General features: G+C 41.5%; 1 pseudogene; it reads left to right on the top strand.

Moving 5' to 3' along the window:
• The window catches only part of LOC127454977 (protein phosphatase 1 regulatory subunit 37-like), a 34,108-nt pseudogene extending 25,353 nt beyond the window's left edge, over positions 1 to 8,755 (top strand).
• Positions 8,756 to 12,303: the final 3,548 nt, after the last annotated feature.

Raw genomic sequence — 12,303 nt, 5'->3', positions numbered from 1 at the left:
ATATCATTAATGTGTTTATACTCTAATATAATTGTATCATTAAGTTTATTTATTTATGTGTTTTATTTATGGCTTTTATTCCTTTGAAAGTGATATAAATTTATTACAGAATAATATGAATATCAAGTTCTTACAAGTTCTTACTGTAATATATTTACAGATAAATAATGCACCTAAAAAAAAAAATAAAAAAAAAAGCTAAGCTATTGAATTTTTTACATTTTTAACATTTTATGATGTTTCAGTTACATTTATTCTTGTTTGTTACATTCTCTGAATCTTTGACAGTGCTTGTCAGTTGAGTTTGTACAGTATGTAGTGTATGTGTGTCTACACTCACTGAGCACTTTATTAGGAACACTTGTACACTTACATGTAGTGAGCACAACAGCATCTCAGAATGCACAACACGTTGAACATTGAGGCGGATGGGCTACAACAGCAGAAGACCACGTCAGGCTCTTTATTAGGACCATAGTGTTCCTAATAAAGTGCATAGTGAGTGTATATGTGAGGATGTTTAAATGCTTGAGTGTTGTAACAGTGATGCAAATGAACAGAGTTGACCTTTGGGCTTGTTTTTTTTTTTTTTTTTAGCTGTGTGTGTATTTTCTTTTTTTTATTTAAAAGCAGGAGTGTAGCGCGCTGGCATTGTGTACGTTCAGTTATGCAACATGGCTTTCCTCCATGTGCTTCGCTATCTCCTGCTTTATATGGCTGCTAATCATGCTTCATAAATGACGTGGTTAATATGCTCTTGAGATTCAATCTATTGCCATGGCTGCGTGCGTGACTCTTAAAGCTTCACCATCCATAATTGGATTCAAATGCATAGAAAAAAGGTCACTTTTGAATTATGAAAACATGCTCAGTTGTGCACATTCTCTTAAACATCCTGTTTTTCTTTTCCAGCCCAGATTAAAAATGCTCTAAACATTAAACCTTGGCAAAAACAACCTTGAGAACAGAGGCATTCACACGTTAAAGGAGTCCCCCATGATCAATCGCTCTTCATTGCAACATGGCCTAGCTTCCGTAGGAATTACATGTGAGGGTACAGTTCTGAATATTGCTTTTCTACCTCCTTGGCACTTCCTCTAATTCTAGATTTCCTTTTTTTCTGAGATGAATTTCTGTTTCACCTTATAATTGAAGGGTAAGTTCGCTCAAAAATGAAAATTCTGTCATCATTTACCCTCATGTCATTCCAAACCCATGTTGTATGACTTTCGTTTTCCCGTTTAACACAAAAGATGATATTAGGCAAAAAGAAAAGAAGTCACACGTGTTTGAAACGATGCAAGGGTAAGTAAATTATGACATAATTATCATTGTTGGGTGAACTATCCCATTAAGGCTGTGTTTTTTATCTGTTACATTGAAGTTGATATTAGTAGTACTGTATGTTTATATTATATTTATTAAGTGTATTTTATTTTTTTTATTTTTTTTTTTAGCTTTTGTTCCATTGAATTTGATTTTAGTAGTATGTTTATAATTATATTATTGCTGTAAGTTTATTTATTTATTGAATTGTTTATTTATGACTTTTGTTTTTTGTGTTATGCCAGATGCTGTGACTTTGGCAGAGATCCTTGCTGAAAATCTACAGATCCAGCATCTGGATGTACAGCACAACCAGGTGCTTGCTGGAGGGCTCATGGCTCTTTCACTGGCCCTGAAGATAAATAATTCCCTCATCAGACTGGACTTTGACCAGAACCTTAAAGAGAAGAAGGTCAGATGTCAGCAGTTTTTACGTAATCTTGATAATGTGGGTGTTTGGAATACCAACCTACACAGCCAAAACGCAGAAACAACGGCAAGACTGAAAATGTTTAGTTGAGCCAAACCTGTTTGTCACTGGATTGATTATAGTCTAGAGACCAGATTTAATAACATGATTTTGACCAAATGTGTAGTTTCTTCATTTTGCCTTGGCACAGCAGAATAGTTGGGACAAAGATGATACAGAATACTCTCTTAAAAACATAAAAGCTCCTCTTGATTAAAACCAAACTTGTTTTATTTTTTTATATCAGTCATTTGTTTTGATTCAGATGTTGTTGCCCCGTCAATCAGTTACACCTTAAAATATCTTTTCATCGATAAATGGCCTGAAAACATGCCATCTGTCTTAAATATGTATAAATGTGTCATATTTAAGCTCTGCTGACACAGAGGACGAGGTTATTAACATTCCCACCATGATAGATTACAGCAGGGTAGTATTTAACCAATGGAGAATGAGACATTTTAGTGTGGCAGTACAAGAAGACACACTGCTGGGATTTGTCTGGGCCAGGCACAACGTGACGGAATGAGGGACGATTGTATTAAAAAGCAAATCTTTCCATCAGAAATCAGCGGGTGGTCAGATCAAGTGTTCTGATTCAGTTTCGTGAAATTCCCTGGGCCTGAGAAAAGTGAAAATTTCATTCTTCAAAAGAAAAGTGTATGTGAACGTGTGTGTGCGGCAAGATTGTACATGCGCATATTTAAACACAAGGAAGGTGGCAGGGAGGGAATGTAGGTCCTTGGGTCTTTGTTTACAACATCTGATTTGGCATGTCTGTTGAAGCCAACTCTATTTGATCATTGGCCTATTTGTTGTTAATTAATAATGACTTACTGATCTAAAATATTAATTGTGTGAGTCTCATAAGTACAGTATTCAGAGGGCATATCACTGTAGCAAGGTGCTAAGAGTTATTTCTTTAAGTTGTCATACTTAACATATGAGCAATTCATAAACTTTATGAGTAAACACATTGGAAATAAAAAAATGAACAATAAATAAACATATCTAATATGTAAATTGTTTCTCCTAGATGGCATTTAGATTAAATGGAGAGCAAATGGAGACTTTATAAAATGTCCTGCTTCTCAGATTTTTCTCATGAGAAAAATGTCCTAGTAATTGTACATGTTTATTCTCTAGAGTTTCAGAAGATATCTCAACAATGTATCAAACTGTGCTCAGATTTGCCATGATACCAAAGACTGTAATAAAAAGTCAGAGATTTCAATACTCAACTTCAAACTCAACTCATGTCTCATCAAGTTGTCCCAAGACCAAATTTTCAAATGTCTATGCTATCTATAATAATTTAATAGCTCTATTATGTGTTGAAAATGGTCTCATTTGTGCCTATTTTAATTTCCCTAAGGAACATAAGGAGAAAGGTCTGAGACAAAGTTTGCACTTAAATGGTTAGTTCACCCTAAAATGAAAATTCTCTCGTCGTTTACTCACCCTAATGCCATCCCAGATATGAATGACTTTCTTTCTTCTGCTGAACACAAACGAAGATTTTTAGAAGAATATCTCAGCTCTGCAGGTCCATACAATGCAAGTGAATGGTGGCCAGAACTTTGAAGGTCCAAAAAGCACATAAAGACAGCATAAAAGTAATCTGTACGACTCCAGTGGTTAAATCCATATCTTCAGAAGCGATATGGAAGGTGTAGTTGAGAAACAGGTAAATATTTAAGTCCTTTTTTACTATAAATTCTCCTCCCTGCCCAGTAGGTGGCGATATGCACGAAGAATGCGAATTGCCAAGAACAAAAGAAGAATGTGGAAAGTGGATATTTATTGTGAAAAATTATTTATGATCTGTTTATGATTTGTGAAATCGCTTCTGAAGATGTAGATTTAACTACTAGAGTAATATGGATTACTTTTATGCTGCCTTTATATGCATTTTGGACCTTGAGGTTGAGAAAAAAATGAGATAATTTTAATTTTGGGGGGAACAATCCCCAACCCAAAAATTACAGTTATGTTATTATCTACTCATCCTCAGACTGTTCCAAACATTTCTTTCCTCCATGGAACACAAAAGGAGATGTTAGGCAGTATGTTATGTCTCAGTCATTATTCATTTTCATTGCATCTTTTTTTTTTTCTTTTTTTTTTTCTTCTTCCATACAATGTAAGTAAATAGTAACTGGGGCTGTCATTCTACATTTGGGTTCCAGGACAAAAGAAAGCCATTTGGGTTTGGAACCACAATAGAAAAGTAAATGATAACAGATTTTTATGTTTGGGTGAACTATCCTTTTAAATGAAATAAAACAAAGATTTTTTTAAAGACTTTAATCTCCTGATATTAATCCTGATTATTAGTTGCTTAAAAGAGCAACTTTTGAGCAATAAAATTATACTATGGGTAATTATGAGTTTAGGGTTGTGTATATTTTCACAATTTGATTTGTGTATAAGTATATGTATATTGTTTTCTTTGCTACTCATTGTTCTATTTATTATTCTACTCATTGCTTTCATTTCAAACCAGGCAATGCCAAAAGCTGTCTTGTCCTGGAACATAGATTTACAACAGTGCAATGAAATGATTCCCTCTTGCTGTTTGCTTGGGCAGGGTGCACTCAGGTCGCTGTGATGTCTCTCACAAAGCATTATTAAAGATGCAGGTGGGGCTACAGAGGGGCAGGTGGTCTTATGGGACAGACTCCAAGTGGAACTAAGAGTTGGATAGTGTTTGTGTTCGGTCATGGTGTCTGACTCTCTGATGGCTGAAGTTGAGTGAGTGAGCAGGTAGAGAGCAGGTTCCTACTCATGGGACCTCTGATGAGCTGCTTATGATGAGTTTCACATGCACATGCAAACATACACACAAACACACACATGTTGGTGCAGCTATCCTTATGAGGACTCTCCATAGACATAATGATTTGTATACTGTACGAACTGTAGATTCTATCCCCAAACCCTAACCCTAACCCTCACAAAAAAACGTTCTGCATTTACAAAAAAAAAAAAAGAAAAACATTGTTTAGTATGTTTTTTAAGCAATTTGAATTATGGGGACACTAAAAATGTCCTCATAAACCACATTTATAGCATAATACCCTTGTAATTACCAGTTTGTAACCTAAAGAAATGTCCTCATAAACCACCCAAACCTGCCCACACACACACACACACACACACACTGCTCCTGCAGTGAGCTCACTTTCTGGTAAACATACAGTACAGTTGTCTACTATTGCGTTTTAGTTTCATATGTGGGCTTAATGCCATTATTTGGCATGAAACCGTTCTGGTTACTTGCGTAATCTCCGTTCCCTGATGGAGGGAACGAGACGTTGTGTCGATGTAGTGACACTAGGGGTCATTCTTGGGAGCCCGAGACACCTCTGGTCTTTGATAAAAGGCCGATGAAAATTGGCGAGTGGTATTTGCATACCACTCCCCTGGACATACGGGTATAAAAGGAGCTGGTATGCAACCACTCATTCAGGTTTTATGCTGAGGAGACACAACGTCTCGTTCCCTCCATCAAGGAACGGAGGTTACGCAAATAACCAGGACGTTCCCTATCTGTCACTCACTCGACGTTGTGTCGATGTAGTGACACTAGTGGTCCCTATACAAAAACGCCACAACTGGCTGAACTGTGTTACATGAACTGGCGGTGTGTGACGGGCAGACCATTGTGTGCCTCATAGCCAGTGCACCAGGCCGACACGTAACCTCCCCCAACACAGTTATGAGTGTCGAACGGCCCTTTGGGGACAAGTCGACTACCCAAAAGATAGAGACGGGCTAGCCCAGTCATGGCATCTTATCCCCTTTTTTTTCCCACTCCTTTAAAAAAAGGGGGATTAACCATCTGGGCCCACCAGGTCTAGTCGGGGGGGTGTCCCTCCCAAGGGGAAGACACCATGGAGATCATACCCCGCCCAGAGAGGGGGGGGGGGGCGTATTTAAGTGGAAATATGTCACATGGTCTTGCCGAGCTATGTCGGAAGTATGCCATGTGGGGGAGACCCAATGTAGGTCCTGCCCTACGGGGGAGGAGTTACTACAAGCATGGTGACTGGGGCAGAGTGGCCTCTGCCCAAGGAAGATGCAGTTTGCCAACAGGGAAACGAATTAGCGGAAGATATACATCGCATGGGGTTACCTATGGGAAACCACCACATGCGGAGCATCTACCCCAGTACAGGGCTTAGTTAGCATGTGTACAGAGCCGGCAGCGAGTCTCTGTGCAAACTCGTCTGCCACAGGGCTCAGAGGAAATCAACCAGGGAACACAGTTTGTGAACACTACTGGGAGTTAACGGCGCACGTCTTCAGCTCAGGGGAGGTGCCACGCCATGTTGTGGCCGTGCTGAGTTCAGGGACATCGAAGCACTTACCTGGCTCCTTGTGACCACCCCCAGAACAGCCTGGGACGGGGAAGGAAGAGGCCTGTCCTCATGTCCCATGGAGACTGTCACATCGGGGGCGAATTTGTGCCACAGCTAGGCACGCAGGGGCGGGGAGACTGCCGCTGGAGCGCCAAACCTGCAAGGATGGAAAGGTGGACGGTGGTTGTGATGACGGCCGTACACACAGAGTACGTGACACAGGGAATAAGGATACAGCTCTTTTGCTGAATTGTTGGGTACCGCAGCCACTTGGGCATTCGGCGAAATTAAATGAAAAAGCAACAAAAGATTCTTCTCCCGGCCCTCCACTGGGGGATGGAGTGGTCTGCTTACCAGCTCCAAGGTGGGTTTCATCGTCCCTGGGTCGCCCATCTCAGGGGCGCTTCAAAGCCTTCCGAGGGTGGCATCTGCTTCCTGCGTTGGGCTCCAAGCTGGGGCCGGGCCAAAGGGGCGGGCTGCGGCGGAGCCAGTGCAGTCACCGCAGGGGGATGCCCTTGGCGATGAGCAGGCGGGGTGTGGGATCTTGAGGCAGGATGTGCCAAATAGCCTTCGTCTGCTGCTTCACCATCGAGAACTGCTGGGCAAAGTCCTCGACGGTGTCACCGAATAGGCCAACCTGGGAAATGGGGGCAGCAAGGAACCCATCTCGACCAGGTTGAGACAAAGGTGGCGCTCCTGGACCACTAAGGTGGAAATCGCCCACCCGAGAGACCGCACTGTGACCTTCGTCACCCAGAGAGTGAGGTCGGTCGCCGAGCGCAGCTCCTGCATCAAATCTGGGGCAGAACTACCCTCGTGCAGTTCCTTTAGCGCCTTGGTTTGGTGGACTTGCAGGAGAGCCATGGCGTGCAGGGCAGGGGCGGCTTGTCCAGCAGCACTGTAGGCTTTGGCTGTCAGGGATGACGTGAACCTACAGGCCTTGGATGGGAGCTTTGGGCGTCCACACCAGGTGGCGGCGCTCTGCGGGCATAGGTGCACCACAAGCGCCTTATCCACCGGGGGAATTGCCAAATAGCCCCTGGCCGCCCCGCCATCAAGTGTAGTGAGGGTGGGGGAGCTGAAGGATCGGGACCGGGCAGTAAAAGGTTCCTCCCACGATCTTGTCAACTTCTCATGCACTTTCGGGAAGAAAGGGACTGGAGCGGGGCGTGGCTGCTTTGAGCGGCACCACAAGCCCAGGAACCAATCATCGAGCCGTGAGGGTTCAGGGGAGAGCGGAGGGTTCCACTCTAGCCCGACGCTCGTGGCTTCGCGGGAAAGCATGTCTGTCATTTCCGCATCAGCCTGTGACTGGGCAACCGTACCCAAGGGGGGGAGCCCAGCTGAGGCTTCTGCGTCTGACTGGACGAGCCCGTTCTCCGATGCTGCGCTCGAGAGCTCATCAGCTTTGCGGGCTCCAAACAAGAGGTCGAACTCGCCGTGAGACGAGCCGGCGGACTCATCCAGAAGCCCGATCGGGGCAGATGAGCGTGCTGGGGAATGGGAGGTCCGTGGGGGTATAACCGGCAGAGGTGGTCCCATTGGGGTCCCCAAATCGCCCCCAGTGCTAGCCGCACTGGCCTCATACCCGTAGGTAGAAGGATCGAGGCGGGGAGCCACTGGGGTGGCTTGCTTTCTTACGCAAACAAGCCACGACCGCGACGTTGCCATGGTCATGTTCTCGCAGTGAGTACATGATCAATCCACGAACGCTGTCTCCGCATGGGTCGTGCCCAGACATGAAAGACAGCGATCGTGACCGTCAGAAGTTGAGAGGTAACGACCGCAACCAGGAATAACACACAAATGGAAGGCATCTTTAAAAAGATGCGTCTTTAAAAAGACGTTCCGTGTGTGCCGCTCTTTTAGAGAAATATACTCTTTTAGTAAAATATACTTTCTTTTTTCTGCCGAAGCGCCCAGGGGCATTCTCTGCAGTGCACCAGTGCAGAGGAGGGAGAAGCCGCTGAAATGCGCCGTCAGATCCAGCAGAGGTGAATGAACATTCAGCTCAGTAAACATCGACCGTTTGGCTCCAAAGAGAAAATCTGAATGAGTGGTTGCATACCAGCTCCTTTTATACCCGTATGTCCGGAGGAGTGGTATGCAAATACCACTCACCAATTTTCATTGGCCTTTTATCAAAGACCAGAGGCGTCTCGGGCTCCCAAGAGTGACCCCAATGTCACTACATCGACACAACGTCGAATGAGTGCAGATACGGAACAAAACTTTTATCCCAATGGGAGCACCACAGCTCCTACTGTACGTGTTCAAGCACAACCTCTCCACCACAGTTTTGACACATTTTTTTTTGGAATCACTCTTCCAAACTTGTTGACTGCAAAAAATACTGTTAACGTTCTTTGTGACTTCAAAGTTTAATTTAAGAACTGAAGTTTGTGAGCAACATGTTCCATATTTTGATGATACTTTCACAGAATCTTCTATCAACTTCACATGGTTTTAGGGCATGAAAACGACAGCCATTTATAGCAAAGCACTCTGAGTCTTCAAGTGTCATATGTTCATCAAATCACAGTTCTCACAACTCTCTGTTTCTTTGCATCTGCTCTCACTGTCACAGGGAAAATAGAACTTGTCACCAATATCTTGTTGTTGAAGTCAATCTGCTTATCATGTTATAGACTATTAGTTAGAGATTGTCATATATAATTTGATGCAAACGATAACAAAGCTGTGAAGGATGGAAATGCATTCTGTTCAATAGGGATGGGAATCGAAAGGAACTGAACAATTCTGATTCCTATTCATGATTCCAGTTCTTTAACAATTTCATTAATGATTCTTGTTGTAGTTTTGGGAAATAAAAATTTGCAAATTATTATTGCATTCACTGCCCTGTTTGACAACTGATACCAAATGATGAGATTAATTTTCTTGGTTTCCAACTCTACAGTTCAGTATTTTGTACTGTTGAGTGCCTGAAAATTAGGTCCTAGGTCTTGACTTCCATATTTATTCATCCAATTTTGTTCGTTTGTTTTTTAATGGAACCATTCTGATTAAGTTCCCAGTTCCCAACCCTACCATTCAATATGACATACTGTTGAGTGACACCATCCACAGTTGAAACCACATGACATCTTTTAGAATCACTAAAACAGTACAGAATAATTGTCAATAGACTCTTCATAAACATTTACCCCTGTGCCCACAAAACTTTGAGGTGAAATTATCTTCTCAGTTTAGAAATAAACCTTCTGTCTCTTTGCATCCACAGTCCACACACAGTCTTGCTCATTTCCTGATGTAGTTTTGGGGGCAAAACAGGCATATTTGCCAGCTGTGTAATTTACTGTGGCACTCATTTGCATATTAAAGCATTAATTAGCCCCTCTGAGTGTGAGAGCGAGAATAGTGTAATCATTGGACGTGTAGTCGCGGGGGACGAGTCTGTGTTTGGGTCTGAGGGGAGGCCGAGAGGAGACCGCGGTAGTCTCTGGGTGCTTATGTTGACCATGCGGTGCATGCTTGTCTGCTTTGTGATTTTTCTTTCTCTCTCTTCCCCACCGGAGGGTGGATGAGGAGGTTACGCTGCTCAGTTTTCCAGCTTTTTTCAGACCCTTTGAAGTATCACACCCGATCTGTCTCCATGTCATTTTAATGGCTTTACTCTCCCGCGTCAGAGCAGTCAGAGGTGCAACCAACAGTTTCACAGGAAGTAGAGGTTGTTGATTTTTTTTTGCATCCTCTTTCCCATTTGAGGGTGAAAAGGGGGATTGGGGTTGAGGATTGTGGGTAGAGCATATGAAAAACAAACTGACGAGCGACAAAGGCCTTTTCAGAGGCCATGGTGCCAGTGTTTGTAGCAGAAATGCAGAAATCATCACAATCATCTCAAATGCAGATAAATCTATTTGAAACATGAAACATCATTTTATTAGTGATATCCATACTTTTACTAATAAAATTATTTATTTTGTAATATCTAAATAATGAAAATTCTGTCATAATTTACTCAACTTAATGTCATTGCTAAACCTGTATTACTTTCTTTCTTCATTAGAACACAAAAGAAGATATATTGCTGAATGTGCAGAGTGCTGTTTTCCATTTAACCAAAGCATATTTGCTCTCAAGCTCCAAAAATGACAAGAAATATTTTTCAAAAAGTAATATAATTCAATCTCATTCAATGTAAATATGCAGTATCAGTACATGTCACCCTAGATTTGACGTTAATGACAAAACACACGACAATCAATGATGATTGACATCTTTAACACCAAACCTGACTTAACGCATCTTGACCTACTATATTTTGAACCTAATTATATTTGAGAGCTAAGTGGAGGGGAAGGTTTTCAGCAAATAGCGACTTAAATTTCATCCTTTTCCTCACACAAATCTATCATATGTCTCCAGAAGGCTTGGAATATAGTGTATAAATCTTAATACTTGAAGTATTAACTAAGAAAAGTTTTAACAAAATAATTATACTATATTTAAAGAAAGTAAAATGAAAAATAAAAAATGATTCATATGAGTTTTGGAATTACTTTTTATTTTCTTTCATTTTACACACTAATGCATGTGGTCAACAGTGCATGTGACCATACAGATAGGTGCAGTAAACATCCAGTAAAGTATGAGATTATCTTGGTTCAGTGCTTCTTTGTTGAGCTGTCTCAGAAGCCTTTGCCTGGAACACACTGGCTCACATTTTGATAGGAGTGGATTCTATCTTTCCCTCTACTCCACTAGAAATGGCCCATTGGATGAGTTGGTCCATCAGAATTTCAGAATCTCCCTCTGGGCATGTCTTCCAACTCCATGCTCAAGTGCTCTGAGTCACCAGTCACCCACACTGAGGCTCATCTGAATATCATGAAACCCATGAGTCACTGCCTTTATCAGAGGGCTCCAGCCACCGAGAACCTTCCTTTTCCCTTTAAAATAAACATGGCAGTGGCATAGCCTCAGTATGAACATGAATGCTCTATTAGGTCTTCATCCTGTCTGTCTGTCTGTATGTCTGTCTGTTTGTCAAGAAGAGAACCCCCATCTTTTTGGCCTAGTCCACCCTAAGTCCAACCACTATGCTTCTGAGCTCTGCATACTACCAGACAAATTCATGTAGCACCCTCAATCTAGGGATTGGTACAATAGCATGACCAAAATGTTACATCATTATATGTGTAATTTTAGATCATAATAATGGTATTTATCACAATATAGGTTTTTTGGCTGGAAATTCAATTCAATCAATCAATCTATCTATCTATCTATCTATCTATCTATCTATCTATCTGTCTATCCATCCATCCATCCACCCACCCACCCACTGGCAGCCAAAAGTTTGGAATAATGTACAGATTTTGCTGTTTCGGAAGGAAACTGGTACTTTAATTCACCAAAGTGGCATTCAACTGATCACAAAGTATAGTCAGGACATTATTGATGTAAAAAACAGCACCATCACTATTTGAAAAAAGTCATTTTTTATCAAATCTAGGCAGGCCCCATTTAAAGCAGCCATCACTCCAACACCTCATCCTTGAGTAATCATGCTAAATTGCTAAGTTGGTACTAGAAAATCACTTGCTATTATATCAAACACAGCTGAAAACTATTTGGATTGTTAAATGAAGCTTAACATTGTCTTTGTGTTTGTTTTTGAGTTGCCACAGTATGCAATAGACTGGCATGTATTAAGGTCAATATTCGGTCAAAAATGGCAAAAAAGAAACAGCTTTCTCTAGAAACTCGTCAGTCAATCATTGTTTTGAGGAATGAAGGCTATACAATTCTTGAAATTGCCAAAAAACTGAAGATTTCATACAAAGGTGTACACTACAGCCTTCAAAGTCAAAGGACAACTGGCTCTAACATGGACAGAAAGAGATGTGGAAGACCCAGATACAACTAAACAAGAAAATAAGTACATCAGAGTCTCTAGTTTGAGAAATAGATGCCTCACATGTCCTCAGCTGACAGCTTTATTGAATTCTACCCTCTCAACACCAGTTTCATGTACAACAGTAAAGAGAAGACTCAGGGGTGCAGGCCTTATGGGAAGAATTGCAAAGATAAAGCTACTTTTGAAACAGAAAAACAAAAAGAAAAGGTTAGAGTGGACAAAGACACACAGACATTGGACAACAGATAATTGGAAAAGAG

This window comes from Myxocyprinus asiaticus, chromosome 17, assembly GCF_019703515.2.
Source record: "Myxocyprinus asiaticus isolate MX2 ecotype Aquarium Trade chromosome 17, UBuf_Myxa_2, whole genome shotgun sequence".
NCBI lineage: Eukaryota > Metazoa > Chordata > Actinopteri > Cypriniformes > Catostomidae > Myxocyprinus > Myxocyprinus asiaticus.
This window is presented reverse-complemented; position numbering and strand designations above follow the sequence as displayed.